The 16,097-nt window shown below is 45.4% G+C and overlaps 1 long non-coding RNA gene across 1 annotated transcript; it reads left to right on the forward strand.

Annotated features, from left to right (window-relative positions):
• Positions 1–282: 282 nt before the first annotated feature.
• On the forward strand, positions 283–12,775 carry LOC117065481. The gene is made up of 4 exons (XR_004429939.1): positions 283–653; positions 11,286–11,337; positions 11,635–11,794; positions 12,512–12,775. It is a non-coding gene; the product is annotated as an uncharacterized LOC117065481 (long non-coding RNA).
• The last annotated feature ends 3,322 nt before the right edge of the window (positions 12,776–16,097 follow it).

The raw sequence follows: 16,097 nt of genomic DNA on the forward strand, positions 1-16,097 counted from the left end.
AATTTATGAGAGAAGACAGAATCAGAATGTAATTACAAAACAATGAGCAAACATCTGAAGAATGTAAGCAAATAACTGCAACATTTCCCCAGTTGTCCCTCTCATTGTTCTTAAAATAAAAGCATTTCTGCTAATGTGTCAGGGAAATAAGTGAAAAAGCCACATAAAGGAAGAGCAGCGACTCTCCAGAGCTGGCATCCCAGGGTGACTTCACTATGGGCTGTCATCGTTGAGGCCATAAAAAGCCAAAAGCACTACCCTTGAGTCATCCTAGCCACTTGGAGCCAAAAAGGTAGCAACATCGCGTCTGTAGCTGACCTCGGTTCCCAGCGCCTTCCTGAGCATTCTTTGGGAGGCACTTGTGAAACTCAGCCCAGGTGCTGCCCGGGATCAGGAGACTGAGCTGTGGTCTGGGAGTGTGTGCCCACCCATACACCTTCCCCAGCTTCAGGGCCACAGAGGGACAACCGCAGGCAGGCTGGCCCGGGACTGAACGGACACCAGCCTGCAGTCAGAAGAGCCTCCAGGAGCCTCCAGCCTGGACTCTTTACAGATGGGGAAACTGAGTCCTAGAGAGGGAACAATAAAGGATGCCTAAGGTCATCAGCAACTTAAAGTCAATAGCATCATCCTGAGTCATATTTGAATCTGAGGTAAGAGAAGAGGTCAGTAAAGTTGAGCTTGTCTGTATTTTAAAATTTGGTATTTTGTTCAGAGTGGGGTTTTGTGTTCATTTTGATGTTGGAAAATATCAGGTTAAAATATGATTCATTTTGATAACGGAGTTTTCCAGATACCTCTTTCAGTTCTGCTTCCGAGGCTAGTCCCGGCCCTGAGAGCCAGGGCACTGTGTTGGATCCATATTCCCTTGTTGGCACATGTACTGTCCTTCTCCCGACAGGCAGAGCACCCTTCTGGGAAGAACTGGCTTTGTGTTTGGGCTGACCCAGGTTTTAACCCCACTTCTAGCATCCCCATCCTAGTAACTCAACTTCTATAAGCATTAATTTTCTCTTCTGAAAGTTTCCCAGTCCCTCATTTATCTAACCAGTTCTTTGCAGGGTTCTACCATGTGCCAGGGACAATGTGTGTGGCATGACTGTTACCCATCAATGCCCTAAGCAGCTCACAGTTGGTGAGGAAGACCTCCAGTGTCAGACCACTGCAGCCTCATGTGGATGGGGCCCCGGGAACGCCACAGGATGCTGGGGCCAAAGCAGGAGGCTCCCCCCAAGACTTCTCAGAGAGATCCCTCAAAGGCAAGAGTCTCCCCAGGGAGAGTCCGCTGGGAAATCAGCAAAGGAGGGGGCTCCGGGCAGAAGAAACAGCATCTGCCAAAGCCTAGAGGCAAGAAAGCTAGGCTTGTTTGCAGACATTCCAAGTAGATTTGCACCAAGTGTAAAGGAAGATTCGGCAGAGAGAACTTGGAGTCTCCACTGTGTGTGGCCCTGGGCCATGATAGGGGGTTGGGTAATAACATCTCCTGCAGATACCAGTTGCAGGGGACATGAGGACCCATGGAAACCACCTGGGGCTGAGCCTGAGGAGAGTATAGAGTCAATATTACCCTACCCTCTCTCTCCTCTTGAGATAAGCCAATAGATGTTTGATGTTCAGTGTTCAGAAGTCAGCCTGAGTGCTCTCAGATGATTAGGAAAAGAGGCTGTAGTCGGTGGGGCGGCAGGGGGTGGGGGTGGGCGGGTGGGACAGGCCTCCCCCCTTCTGTTTCCAGAAATCTGACCTCTGCCTCGGCCACATTCCCCGACTCCTGGGCGTGAGATAAGGCCGCTGTCTCCTGTTCCCTTCTCTTCTGTCTGGCCTGGCTGAGCTGGCGTATATGGTCTTAGTTTTCTATATTTATAGAGACAAGGATGGGAGAACCATGGTAGGGGGCAGGGGGTTGGGGGTGGCTGGCCCAGAGCTTCAGGGCCTGTGGAAGCTGCCTGACCGCAGGGGGTATTTAACTTTCTGCCCGATGGTTGTAATTCTGGGGGCAGCCAAACTGGTGGGATCAGGTCCCTCTGGCTGCGATGACAGGCCTTCAGCAGGCACTGTAATTGCAGAGTTAAAACCACTCATTTTCTTCCTGGCAAGCTGTAGTTAAGAGGTGCTATCGGGCAGCCGGGTTGTCTGCAGGGAGGCTGATCAAAGGGCTGAAGGCATCTGTTTTGTCTCTGTTTCCTTTCACCACTCCCCCCCAACTTTGAAAAAAAAATGGTTAAAAAGTAATTTATGAAAATGAATACCTGTCCTTCTCCGGAGGCTAAAAGGCGGCTGCATATTAGAGATATTAGATGATGTGCATTGGGTGTTTTCTACACTCCTTCGGTCCGTTTCAGAATGAGAAAATTGGAGCTGGAGAATGTGCCCACCATGTCCGCTTCCATTAAAACCTCTCAGCAGGGTTTTTATAATATCGGGACCGACTTTTCACACCCTGAGGATTTCCTGAAGAAGATTAAACTCTCCCACCTCCAGCCAGCGATTGGCAATTATGTCTTGGCCATGCCCACACCCCTGCAGGCCTCCCAACCCACACTCCTCTTTCCACTCTCCTGAAGCCCAGGACGGGTGTTGCCCGGTGTGAGGTTGTCCAGGACTCAGCCTCTTCCTGCTCTCAGTGCCCTGAGGCCTTGTAACTTTCTTATCAATGGACTGCACAAGGAAAGGTTTCCAGTTTTTAAATAGTGCACTTCATATCTGGTTTGCAAACTGAAAGAGAATAAAGGCACTTAGAGATGAGAATGAAAAATCCCTAGCAAAGGAGAAGAATGGCTTAGGACTGAAGATGGAGCACGTTTAAGCAAAGCCTCAAAAGAACAGGTTGGTTTAAAGCAAACAAACAAAAACAACAACAACCCTTGTGCTGCGTCTAAGCCATGTTGCAGTGGGGAGAAGCTTCACCAGCCAGACTCCACACTGCAGGTTCGTGGCTTCAGTTTGAAATCTCTGCTCACACAGCACACACATTACAGCATCACTACCCTGTTCCAGGAGCCTGGAAATCAAAGAGGTGCTGGTTGGGGCACCGTGTTTGAAGGGTTCAAAATGTAGCCTTAGGAGTCCCCTGTCTTGCATTTCTTTTGTATTCCCATGTGCCAAGATTTCGCGAAGCCTTTCATAGATGCCCAATAAGGACTGCTGCTCCCTGGGGAATTTCCAGCCTGGCCACCTTGAAGAGTTAATTCTCCACCCTACCTGCCATTCCCCCTGCCTTCTCTTGGTTTCTGAATCCCTTTGGGAACTCAGAATAAAATAAGCTCCATGCATGTGTACAGAGAATTTATTACTCTCGTAGTATTTACACAGCGTTCATTGCAGTACAGTCCCCACCATGATCCTTTGAGACAGCATTGCTATTCCCATTTCACAGATGGGGATAATTGAGGCTCTGAGGGAGGAAGGTGCCTCTAAGATCACACAGCTGCTAAGTGCATCACCAGCATCTGGATGATTGGATGACTCTGGAACAGGTGTCACCACCACAGAGAGCTTCATGGGAATTTGCCAATGGAACATTCCAGGCCTTGGCACCTAGCAGACCCTCATTGGAAACGGACTCTGACCTTGGGCATGTCACTTCCCTACTCATATCAGTGTTTCTGGGTTTGGAAAAACAGCCTAGAGCCTGTCTAACTGAAGGCACTCCATAAGCATTACCGCCCTTCTTCTGATGAAGCTGGGCTCAAGGGGCATGGATTGCCTGTTCTGGGATTTTCCGGGCCCTGGTTAGGTCTGATGAAGGTGGAAGACATTGCTCAGGCCTGTGGGCATGCGGATGCCAAGCTCTGATCTCTTCATGACGTCATCCCTCCCCATTCCCGGGAGGCTCAGCTGCTCAGGAGCATATCCTAGCTGCCTGTGTGTATGGCCATCTGAACCCCCTTTTTACTTCTCAGACATTCCCGAGGAAAGAGAGACTGTACCATCCCATGATTTAGTGATTTCATGACATATGCCAGGATGCCACTCCATGTGGAATGGGTGAGTCGACCGAAGTATTTTCTTCAAATGGGCCTAATTCTCTTCCAGAATGAACTCCTTGGCATGTCAGCTTTCCATTCATTAGACTCTGGGTCTCTGCCTAAGAAAACTGAGCTGGATTGCACGGAGACAACCTCCCTGTCCGACAAGCAGCCTCAACAAGGGTGGATTTGAGCCCCCCATCCCCCATCCACACTCCCTCTTGGTATCTGTCCAGTTAGATTTTCAAGAGTGATTTCCAGGCACAGGCCAGTCTCCGCTGTAATGGGAGGACACAGAACACCTACTGTGTGCCTAGCACTTCACTGAGGACTTTGCAAAGTAATTGTTACATAATAATTTACAATGTGTATTTAGTGCTTATCATGTATCAGACTTTGAGTCAAATGCTCTGCATACACTATTTCTTACTTAAGCTTCATAATCACCCTTGAGAGGTGTGCTATTACTTTCCATATCTTTTAGGTGAGGAAACAGAGGGTAGAACAACTTTCCCAAGACCACAGTAAACAAGCAATGATATAGGGACACAAACCGAGTCCTGCGTGACTCAAAAGCCTGGTATACTAACCTATTTTACAATATCATCTAATGTGATCTTCGTAACATCCCATGAGGATGGGATTAGTAATTCCATTTTATAAATGAGAAGATTAAGGTACCAGACATAGTATGTAACTCGGGCACCTCTACTGAGGTCACATGGCTGGTAAGTGGCAAAGGTGGGATTTGAACTCATGAAGCCTAACGAGAAAGGGGCATACCAAAGGACTAGACACTAAAGCTTCACCAGATTCTCCAACATCCTGTTGACTTGAGGCTAAATGCACTTCCTTGGCATGACCTAAATGCCCTTCCTTGGCCTGACCAAGCTTCTACTTAATCCCTCAAGACCACGTTCAAATGTTCTTTCCTTGGGAAAGACTTCCCTGGTGATTTCAGGCATCTTTCTTGATGCATTAGGTACCCAAGACTATATTCCCAGTTGTCACTTCTTTTTTTATTTTTATTTTTTTTTGAGACGGAGTCTCGCTCTGTCGCCCGGGCTGGAGTGCAGTGGCGTGATCTGGGCTCACTGTAAGCTCCGCCTCCCGGGTTTACGCCATTCTTCTGCCTCAGCCTCCCGAGTAGCTGGGACTACAGGCGCCTGCCACCTCGCCCGGCTAGTTTTTTGTACTCTTTTTAGTAGGGACGGGGTTTCACCGTGTTAGCCAGGATGGTCTCGATCTCCTGACCTCGTGATCCGCCCGTCTCGGCCTCCCAAGGTGCTGGGATTACAGGCTTGAGTCACCGCGCCCGGCCATCACTTCTTATTTGTATATGTCTCTCTCACTAAACAGCAGCTCCTTACTGATGGGATACAAATCTTATTTGTCTGCATGTCTTTAAACTTAGCATGGAGTAGACACCTAATAGAATGTAGAGATTAGGTAATTTCTTTCAGCTTCCTTGGGTCTTGGAATGCATTCCCTGATACATTATATCCATATATATTTAAGGTATAGATAGATCAGTGTTTCCCAATTGGGATTACACATCAGAATCACCTATGGAATTTTTTAAAATATAGATTCCAAAGTTCCACCTGAAGCCTACCAAATTATATACTGTCAGGGCTAATCCATGTCTGTCCAAGACCCAGGCACCGACCCTCTTTGATAAACAACTCCCTCCACCACCACCACAGAGGCAGGAGTGTCTCAAAGCTTAACCAGAGTTCTTCCTTGAATTTTTTGTTGGAATCATGGGAGAGAGTTTTCTTTGTGTTTCCAGCCATGGAGTTGGAATAACGTGAATCTATGCCTGGCAGCAGCCCTGTTCCCTGACACATGAAGAAGCTTATCTTCCATGAGAGAAAGAAAAGAGGGAACAGGTTCAGCCATCCGCAAGGCCTGCTTGAGTCCTGACCTCTTGAGGTTTGAGACAAGGAACACCCTCCAACTTTTTCTTAAGCTTCTTTGCGAGGGTTTCCTGTCCCTTGCAAATGTTTGTGTGTGATGTGTGATGCGTACGTATACATTATGGTGTATGTACAGATTTTTAAAATAATAGCATTACATGATATTTTGTATAAAAAGATAAATAAATAAACATGGAGATGCTGCTTCTAGCTTGACCTCATGGCATGATGAGATGCAGTGTAGCTCATGCCAGGGCCCTGCCTGCCCTTCCCTCTGTGGGCACAGGCCCTTGGGCCAGGAGGTCCTCTGGCCTGGTGCCATTAATTCCCATACCCAAAATGGTGGTGTGGGGATGATTTTAAGGTTTTCTCAGCCACCAAAGTTAAGTTGAGTTCAGTTTTCTGAAGATAGGAAATTGAGGGATGATGGAATCTTACTTTTCCAGAGAGAAAACTGAAGGAAAACTTAAGAGCCACCAAAAGAGAAAAAAAAAAAAAGGATAAATTGAGAAAATCATCTGTGAGGTTGGACATATAAGGCCATTTTTTTATTGTTATTTATGAGCGATTTAAAGAATTTCCGGGGTAAATCTTGACTACTTCTACTCTTCTCTTAAGTGCTGACCTCACACCCAGTAAGATCAACCTCAACAGCGCGTAATAGGTTGTTCTTAATATTGCTGGTCTGGCAAAATGAGGTGCTGGTGACTTTTCAGAAAATGTTACAAGCCACCCCTCTGCCCAGCTACCCTCCTTCGGAAGAATCTTCTGTGCCATGTTTCTTCACAACCTTGTGTTCTTCCCTTGCTTATTATAAATGAATGCATGTACTTCACTCATTAATCCATTAGCTAAGCACGTGCTCTGTGGAAGGCCCTGTGCTGAGTTCTTTCATAACCATATGGATCAAAAGTGATCCAATAAACATCAATATGATGCAATATAGATCAATATGGTCAATATGTGACCAAGGAGGTCAAAGCCTCTGGTGAGACACAGACAATGGTACCTGTTTCTATCAGAAATCAACAGGGTATCTTGTGCTATGGCAGAGGCCTCTACAGTAGGTAGTTCAAGCACAAAAGGAGGGGGCCCATTGGCTTTAGGAGCATGTCAGGAAGGGTCACAGAGCTGGACAACTTTTATCTGGGTTTTGATGTATGTGTAGGAGTTTACCAAGTAGAGTATCTTAAGGCTGCATTCAAAGATTTACCAACTCAACTTTAAGAATTATGTCTCTGAGTATGTACCTCTCAGTAAAAGATCTCTTTTTTCTTATAAAATTTTTGAAGAAAGGAAGAGTTTATATCCCTCTTGGAGATCTGTGGGCCTTCTCCTAACTTGCACAGCTGCTTTTTGAGGAAAAAAGAAGTTGGTAAAATATCCTTTGTCTAAAAGTCACAAAAATATACAGAGCAGGATCTAAGTTTGACATAGAAATACTTTATAGAAATGCATTCACAGCTCCACTTCCTCACCCTCCAACTGTCAGTAATTTATTCAGACAGCTTCAGCTAAAACCATTTCTCGCTTGATACCATATTCTGGAAAGGTGTGTTAGGACTTTCTTCATTCTGCAGGGCTTCGTTCTTTTCTTGCCAAGAAACCATTCTATCCCTTGGCCTCTGACTTCCATGAGCTGCGGTAGATGGGGAATGGACCCGGTCCTCTCTGGCAGGAAAAGCAAATGATTTCTGTGTTTCTAGATGTTTCTTTTCAATTCACTTCTGATGAACGTGTCCAGTGCCGCAGGGTTGATAGAAGGCTTTCACTCGTCCTTTATGTGACCCAGGGAGATGGACCTTCCAGTTCAGCCCCTTTTACAGGTGAGGACAGAAGTGGAAAAGAAAGGACAGAAGAAAGAAGAGGAAAGAAAGAGAGAGACTCCATGGGCACTTGCTTTGGCAGGTACCTTTCACCTAGGAGACTGAATCACGTCCTCTGAACAACCCAGGAAGGAGGCATTATGGGCCCTACTTTATACCTAAGAAAACTGAGGCTCAGAGAGGAGAAGTAGCCCATCGGAAATCAGCAAGGCCCCTATGTGACTCCAGGTCCCTCTTATCTGGAATCAGACCCCAAGGCTTTTCGACCCCAAGGCCATCATGTCATGCTACCTCCCGAGACTGTCCTGAGGGCCTGGCCTGTGCCTCTCAGTCGGGTACTAAGAAAGGCGAGATATGGACCCTCCCCACCTGGACCCTCATATTGGTGAGGAGCAAGAACAAAGGGAGGCATTCCAGGATGAGGACCAGCCTGAATGACAACTGCCGCCTTTGTAAAGCCGTGCCGGACACTCCCAGACACTCACTGCTGAAACATGCAATCTATCCTCCTGACAATCTGGAGATAAGTGCAAATATTATCCTCATTTACAGCCCAAAGCAGAAGATTTGGGCAAATGCTGCGTGATTCCACAGCACAAGCTCCTAATCACTGAAGACAGTCGTGTAGCTTAGCCCTGGGGTCTCACTGCCTAGCGCCATGCAGTGATGAGCTGTGTGTGCTTGGGCAAGTTAATTCCCCTTTCTGGGCCTCCATTTCCAGGGCTGTAAAATGAGGATGACACCAGTAATGAACTCAAGGCAGCATTGTGAGGAGTCACTGGGAAAGCACAGCAAAGCCCTGAGTGCCCCCTGGGCTTCGTGCCTGTGCACGGCTGGAGGACTGCGGCTAGCATCCGTAGGACTGCCTTCTGGTCATTCAGGTGTCATATCTGCATATCCATTAGATCCACTCTGAGCACAGGACAAAGGGACACACCTGGGAATGTCTGCCATGGACTCTGAACCTGCCCCTTTGGAGTGGAGTACGGTTCTACCAGAGGAGGGCAGAGCTGGGTGAAATTTTGTTTCCTTGTTACCTGCCTATAACACAGCCAGTTTCTGCAATGGTGGCCAAAGAAAAAGAATTATTCTTCCTCTGGCAAGATTTGGAAGACCTGGTCCCTAGGAAAATGTCTTTGGGAGGTGAAAAGTGTGTCTCCATTGAATGTTCCTAAGAACTAAGTAGAAGGAGCTTTTTCGTAAAATGCCATTTGGATTTGGGAGGTAAGCTATTGCTTTGATTGTGTCTCTTAGGCTTAGTTATCTGATCTGAAATTTATCCCCCTCATATATTCCATTTAAGGGACTGAAATATATTCTCAATACTATCTAACGGAGTAGGGTAGGAATGATAACACTGCCCATAATGCCTGCGAGGGAAGTGGGAGGGAGACCTGTGGAGCCAGACAGATCACTGGCTCACCACACAGCTGGGTTAGAATCCCAGCTCAGCCACCTCCAGCCTGTGTCACATTGGACCTGCCTCTTTTCCTGTCCAAGCCCCAGTTTCTTTTTCTGTAAAATGGGAGCAACAATTGTGCTAGTATCCTAGGCCACCATAATAAAATACCACAAATGGAGTGGCTTACAACAACAGAAACGTATTCCCTCGCAGGTCTGGAGGCTGGCCGTGTAAAATCAAGGTGTTGGCAGGGCCATGCCCCTTTTGAGGCTTTAGGGGAGAATCTGTTCTGGGCTTCTCTCCTGGCAGTCCTTGGCTTGTGGACACATCATTCCCCTCTCGGCCTCTGTGGCCACAAGGCGTTCTCCCTGCACGGGTCTCTGTGCCCCTTCTTCTGAAAAGAACACCAATTATACTGAGTTGAGCCTCCCCACTTCCTGCAATTGCTTCTTCTTAACTTCTTACATCTTAACTTACATCTTAACTTACATCTTAACTTACATCTTCAAAGGCCCTATTTCCAAATTCAGTGTATCGTTTTTTTGAGGGTTAAACAGGTGCTTATGCCAAACGGCCAGCCCAGCACCTGACCCCTGGGAGCTTTCATTCTGGAAGTTGTGTGGATGCATTTTTGTTATGCTTCATCTCAGTGGCCCCAGAAACATCTCAGTGACCCACTTTGCCCTTGCCTTTTTTAATAAAATGCATTTATTTTTTCATGACACAAGAATACATATTTGTAAAGGGAAACAAACATGATATGAAATATATTTATATAAAATGTCTGGAAAAGGAAAATTTCATTCATTTTTAACAGCTACATGGTGTTCCGTAAGATGGCTAGAATTGGAAAAAATTAACCGCTCCCAATTTGGGGACATTTTAATTACCACTAGTATCTTACCATTACAAGAACACACCCGCAGGAGCCTCCTGATGCAAGTGTGACTCACCTGTGCTCCAATGACACACACACACACACACACACGCCAGGCCTGCAGAACCTTTAAGCCTCCTATGTTATGAAAAAAGACAGCTGGAACCTCTGAATAATTAGAATCTTGATTAATGAGATGCAGCTTGGCTTCCCGGAGGTTGCTTTCAGGGTAACCTGGGACTCTGAGCTGCTGGTATTCTCCAAAGGCCTGTGCAACACAGTTGGGCAAATCCAAAAGTGATACCATTACAATACAGCTGACGACATGAATTCATGAGTGATAATCTTGATCACCGCCACCACCAGGCCACCATCCTCTCTTGTTTTTTCTTTCCTCACCTGCTAAATTAGTTCTACCATGAACTTCCCAAACTGTAAGACATGTGCTACTTAGTAAAGAGGTTCACCAAAATCCTGGAGTGGCTTTCTTCTCTAAGTACCCAGAGAAGTCACACTCCAACCGGTTTAAGAGTGGGAGAGCTGTAAGCAGATTAAACCTTCCTATGCAGGAAGGCATAGCTGGCAAAACTTTTCCATTCCCAGGACAATGTGTTCAGCTGGGGCTCCAGCAGCACTTAACCTCTCAGGTCAAGTGAACTTGCCAAGTTTCAAAGGCAATTTGGGTGGAATATGTAACCACTTTGATAAAGAGGCTTAGAGCAAGGTGTTGAAACACTGTCACCTGCCTCCCCACTTGCTCTCCAAAAGGCCAACTTCTAACAGCTTCCATCCTGTAGGTGGGTAATCTATGTGTTATCTAATCATGAAAAAGAGAAGGTGGCATCTGGTTACAACATCAATTGAAATTCATCATTCAGGGTAACAGAGGCCCCATATACCATGCTCTTTCTCCTCTACCATTCAAAAAATGCATCCTAAAATCTTCCTTATGTGTTAGCCTTGGCTAGAATCTTTCCAGTCCAGGTATCTCAATCATCCTTCACCACCACCAAGTGGATGTTGCTGCCTCTGTAAGGTAGATGAGGAAACAAAAACTGAGAAAAGTGTTCAAGCTTCACCCAGCCAGTAAATGGCAGAGTCAGAGTTTGACTTCATGCCTCTCTATTGCCAAAACCCACATTTTTGTCCTGATGATCTTCCTCAGTTTCTTTAAGGCTCCAGATTTTAAAAAATCATCAGAAATTTGTTAAATGAAAATCAAAAGTCTACTATCTTATCACCCTAATCTCTTTTCATTTGGGACTATTACCTCAATTATTGTCTGCTCTCTTTCAGACATTGCACTGGCTGAATAGATGAATGAATGGGTAGATCGATAGATGGGCAGGTGAGTGGATGGATGGGTGTGGATAGATGGGGGCGTGAGTAGATGGATGGATGGATAGATGGATGGATGGATGGATGGATGGATGGATGGATGGATGAGTGGGTGGATGGATACATAGATGGATGGATGGATGGATGGATGGATGGATGGATGGATGAGTGGATGGACGGATAAATGTATGAATGGATGAGTGGGTGGATGAATGGAAGAATGTCAATGGATGGATAGATGGGTGTGTAGGTAGCAGATGGGAGGTTGGGCTAATCAATTAACCAGTTTCTTTTCCTTTGCATGGAGGACTTCTCCTGGAATAATGCCCCTCTCATTCTGAGTCATGGTGTACGTACACACTGCATAACCCCCAGCACTCACTGCCTTTCTCTCTTCACTGGAGAAATGGGAAAGCAAGATTGAGGAGACCATCTTCCTGGTGTTTAAGGACATCAACATGACCAAGGTTAGAATGCAGGACTGAGAACAATGGCATCCTGAGTCATGGGTTTTCCAGGACTGCTTGGCTGAACACTTGCTTCCATTGTTGAGTAAAGTGGTCAGCTAAATCCAGATCAAAAGACTCCTAGAAATGTGACTGTTACAAATCCTGTAAAGCCATGACTCCTGGGCCAGGGAGGGGGTTTCTTAAGTCTTACGACTCCTACTCTGACTCCCTCTCTTAGATGCTACAGACTAGGAGGGTCTGCAAATCCTATAGTCAGTTCTGACATTGGGAACCAACCCTCCATTTTGTAAGACTGACCCCAAGAGCGGGGCAGACAGGTGCAGGGGGAAGGAGTCAGTCAGACTTGGGATTGAGTCTTAGCTTTGCCTCTGACCCTGGGAAAATTTCTTAGCTTTGCTGGGTCTCAGTTTCTTTGTCTATAAATTGAGAATAGTGTTATTACCTACGACAGGGCTGAGGGGCTAGGGGGTGGGGACAATGGTGCAGACTACACTACATAGTAATAGGCCAGGTTCCTGGTACAGAGCTGGAAAAATCCTAGGTGCTCAGAAGATGTCAGTCTACCCATTTCTGCACCTCTGGCCTTTCATACTGACTTCGGAATACAAAAATGGGAATATCTCTTTGAGTAAATACATGCTGAGTTTCCTATTTTCTTATATACTGGAATGGAAATTTGATGGGCTTGGTCTTGGTTTATATTTCACTTTCTAGATCCTGCTTGGCTAAAGCTGTGGTCTCTCAGTGGACAGAGTTGGAAAGGCTTGAGCTTCAAAATATTTAGAATATGACTCTGAATTTGCTCCCATTTCCCACAATGATACAAAAAAAATTGGTTCATTCTTCCCACTCCACTGACTCGGCAAAGAAGTGATCCTCTAAAATAACAACCCCAGCCCAAGGAAAGGGAATATTTCACACTCTCCATCTGCAATGTGTCATGAAGAGGAAAGGAAAAATAAAGAAACCTTTAACAATTTGCCATATTGTATGCTTTGGGAGAGCCTAGTAAACTTGCCAGCAAATTGCTTCTAATTATAGGAAACCTGCCTTTGGCTTCAGGAAACACTCACTAGCGTCATTCCACTTCTCAGTTCTTGGCAGAAGCAGAAGTTTCTTCCATTATTATTTCAGTTGGCTTGAGCTATCGACAAGGCATTTATCAAATGGGGCATGCAGCTGCCTCCGTGGAATTAGTACTAGAGGAGGCAGTGCGTGGGAGCCAGGTGAAACAGGCCAGCCTCTGAAGAGTCCTGATACAACCTCCAGGACCAGCGTCAACTGTCAACAATGATGATCTGCCTGTCTTATGATCAATTTTTACTTCAGAAGTTACAGAATGGGTACGTGTCATTATCATAAAATCTAGTAAAATATCAAATTCCCACATACCTCTCTTCCTCAAACCTGTACCTTTCCCCAGGATGGTTCACCATTCTACTGACTTTTCCTAATTCTGCTAAAGCTTGTCAAGAGTCCTTTTGTTAACTACTGCTCACTTGCCAGCTTTGGGAACACCATCGGGTCCCTTCTGGGCCCTTTCAGATACTCCCTCTTCATCTTTCCTCTTTCTCTTTGAAATGTGTATATACTTGTTCTTTTTTTAATTGGGCGATATATTTAGCTACTGTTTCATGAAAGGGCCATATATGCAATGCTGCCCCCAAACACAAAATGAGTCAAGAAACCAGAGAAGGAGGCAAACAAATCCAGCTTCTCATTATAGGGTGATTTTATTGGGAAACTTATGGACACCGTTGCTCCCAGACCCAGGAATTACATACTATAGGGAAAGGGTGTACCTGCTTAATGTAATCTAAGGGCAGAATTTATGCTAAGTATAAGTTTATCAAGGTTGATTTGATCTAAAGGCAGATTTACAGGGAACAATAGAGAAACTGGAAACCTTAGAGATTCCCAGAACCTGTATTAATCAGAGATCAACATTGCAGATTATCTTCCAAGATGGAGTCACTTTAGCATCTAGAGCAACACAACTCTCCTTCTTCCCTTAATAGTGAATTTATATTGGAGATCATCCTTGGTGGTATCTATAGCAGTACCTCATTCATTTAATGGTTATATTCTAGTTTATAGAAGTGCCGTCCAGTAGAAATATAATGCCAGTCAGTTTTCTAATAGCCACATTAGAAAAAAGTACAAAAGAAACAGGTGGAATTAATTTTAATGTTCCATGCCTTATCAACCTTTGTCTACAAACAAAGATCATACCTATTCTAATGATAGTATGGTGTCGTGGAAGCTCCTATTCCCTTTCTACTCTTCCACTCCGGGGTCTCCAAGCCAATCCAAAGAACCCCGGGGAAGGCAAACATTGCCTTTTCCTAATCCATCCAGCTCTCCTTGTATGTCTTCTAACAAAAATGTCCATTTCTCAGTGTCCCAAAACTCTCATCCATATGAATATGTGTAAACAGTCACTTGGAAAAGGCACAGAGGCAGAGTAGCTATGGAAAGAGAAAATACGTTAGCTAGTCTGGACTCAACTAAGATAATCAAAAATACTATAACTCATTTATTTATTCTGTAAGGATACAGCATCAACTCTGCTGCAGGCCTTTTTCTGGATTCAGCAAATGCCTGATTTCTTCTTGCAAAGAGTTTACAGTCTTATGAATGAGACAGACAAATCATGTGCACTGGGCTAACATGGCACGCACAAAAGAGGACAACCAAGAATTCCTTCGGGAAGGGAGTGAAGCCCAACCTCGAGTGGAAGAATGGGAAGTGGTAAGCCAGGGAAGGCAGTAAACACCTGGAATGTCCAAGATTAGGAGGAGTTTGCTAGGTGAGGGAAGGAGAGAAGCACCCTCTAGGCAGAGAGAGCTATGCGTTAAAGGGGTCAGGGTGGCAGATGAAATGGCAGATTCATGGGGCCGTGTTGCATGATGGTGCAGGGTTAAGTAGAGGAACATTAGCTGGAGAATCAGATGGACCAGCCCAACTAACTCTTCTCTGGCCACCAAAACAGATTTTAAAATATGTCAAAAATCCAATTGGCCATCTTCTCTACAAAGCCTTCTCCCCATCCAGTGTTCTCAGAATGGCCCAACAACCTCACCCAGGTGATTATTCCCTGTCCTTCAATCCCATATTTAAAGCCATCCTTGATGACCCTCCAGTCCAATCTCTCATCCCCATCACAACTGCTATCACCCTAATTGCACCACCTCAGCTTTTTCAGGGGAGCTGTGCCAGCCCCAGAATTGTCCTCTCCCTTCTTTGTTGCTGCTTCTGACCTTCCCCACACTGCAGGGTGGCCATTCCAAAATGGAAATCTCACCATGCACTAGTCATTCACTGATTCCCATTTTCCTCAGGATAAAGAGTTTTCAACATCTCTGATCTGCAGATCTTTTAAGAAATGAACTTTCTGGAATAATCTCCACTCTCCTTCACTTGCCCCATGTCTTAGTCCGTTTTCATACTGCTATAAAGAACTACCTGAGACTGGGTAGTTTATAAAGGAAAGAGGCTGAATTGACTCACAGTTCAGCATGACTGGGGAGGCCTCAGGAAACTTACAATCATGGCGGAAGGTGAAGGGGAAGCAAGGCACTTTCTTCACTTCTTCACAAGGCAGCAGGAAGGAGGAATGCTCAAAAAAGGGGGACGCGCCCCTTATAAAACCATCAGATCTTGTGAAAACTCACTCAGTATCATGAGAACGGCATGGGAGAAACTGCCTCCATGATCCAATTGCCTCCACCTGGCCTCTCCCTTGACACACGGGGATTATGGGGATTATGGAGATTACAATTCAAGATGAGATTTGGGTGGGGACACAAAGCCTAACCATATCACCCGGAGCCCATTATCAAGCCATCCCATTTTCTCAACATGTCATAACTTTCACATTTCCATGTCTGCCCCATCGTATTATTTCTGCTTGGAATTTTTATTTCCGTATGCTACCAGGCAAGTATTTAATTTTTCTTTGAAGCCCTAGCTCAAAAAGCTTCTCTTTTAGCTAGCCCATCCTGTTCCTCCCATCCAGGAAGAATAAAATAATTGGTGCTTCATCTGTGTTCTCAGGCACTATTGTCTCTTTAATATACTATACCATCAGTTTACCATGGTTCTGTAACTCAAGTAAATTTCAGACAACACAGTGGTCCACTGTCAGCCCAGTCTTAAGTTCCAAAAGGCACAACTATGCAACCCACAAGTCGTGAAAAGTAGTTAAAATCTTTGCTGGGCCCTGCCATGGAAATGACCAAGAGGGGAATGAATTTCCAATTAATACTACACATCTTTAAAATTACCTCCCAATGATAAA

This window comes from Trachypithecus francoisi, unplaced genomic scaffold (genome assembly GCF_009764315.1).
Source record: "Trachypithecus francoisi isolate TF-2019V2 unplaced genomic scaffold, Tfra_2.0 Lachesis_group2, whole genome shotgun sequence".
Taxonomy (NCBI): domain Eukaryota; kingdom Metazoa; phylum Chordata; class Mammalia; order Primates; family Cercopithecidae; genus Trachypithecus; species Trachypithecus francoisi.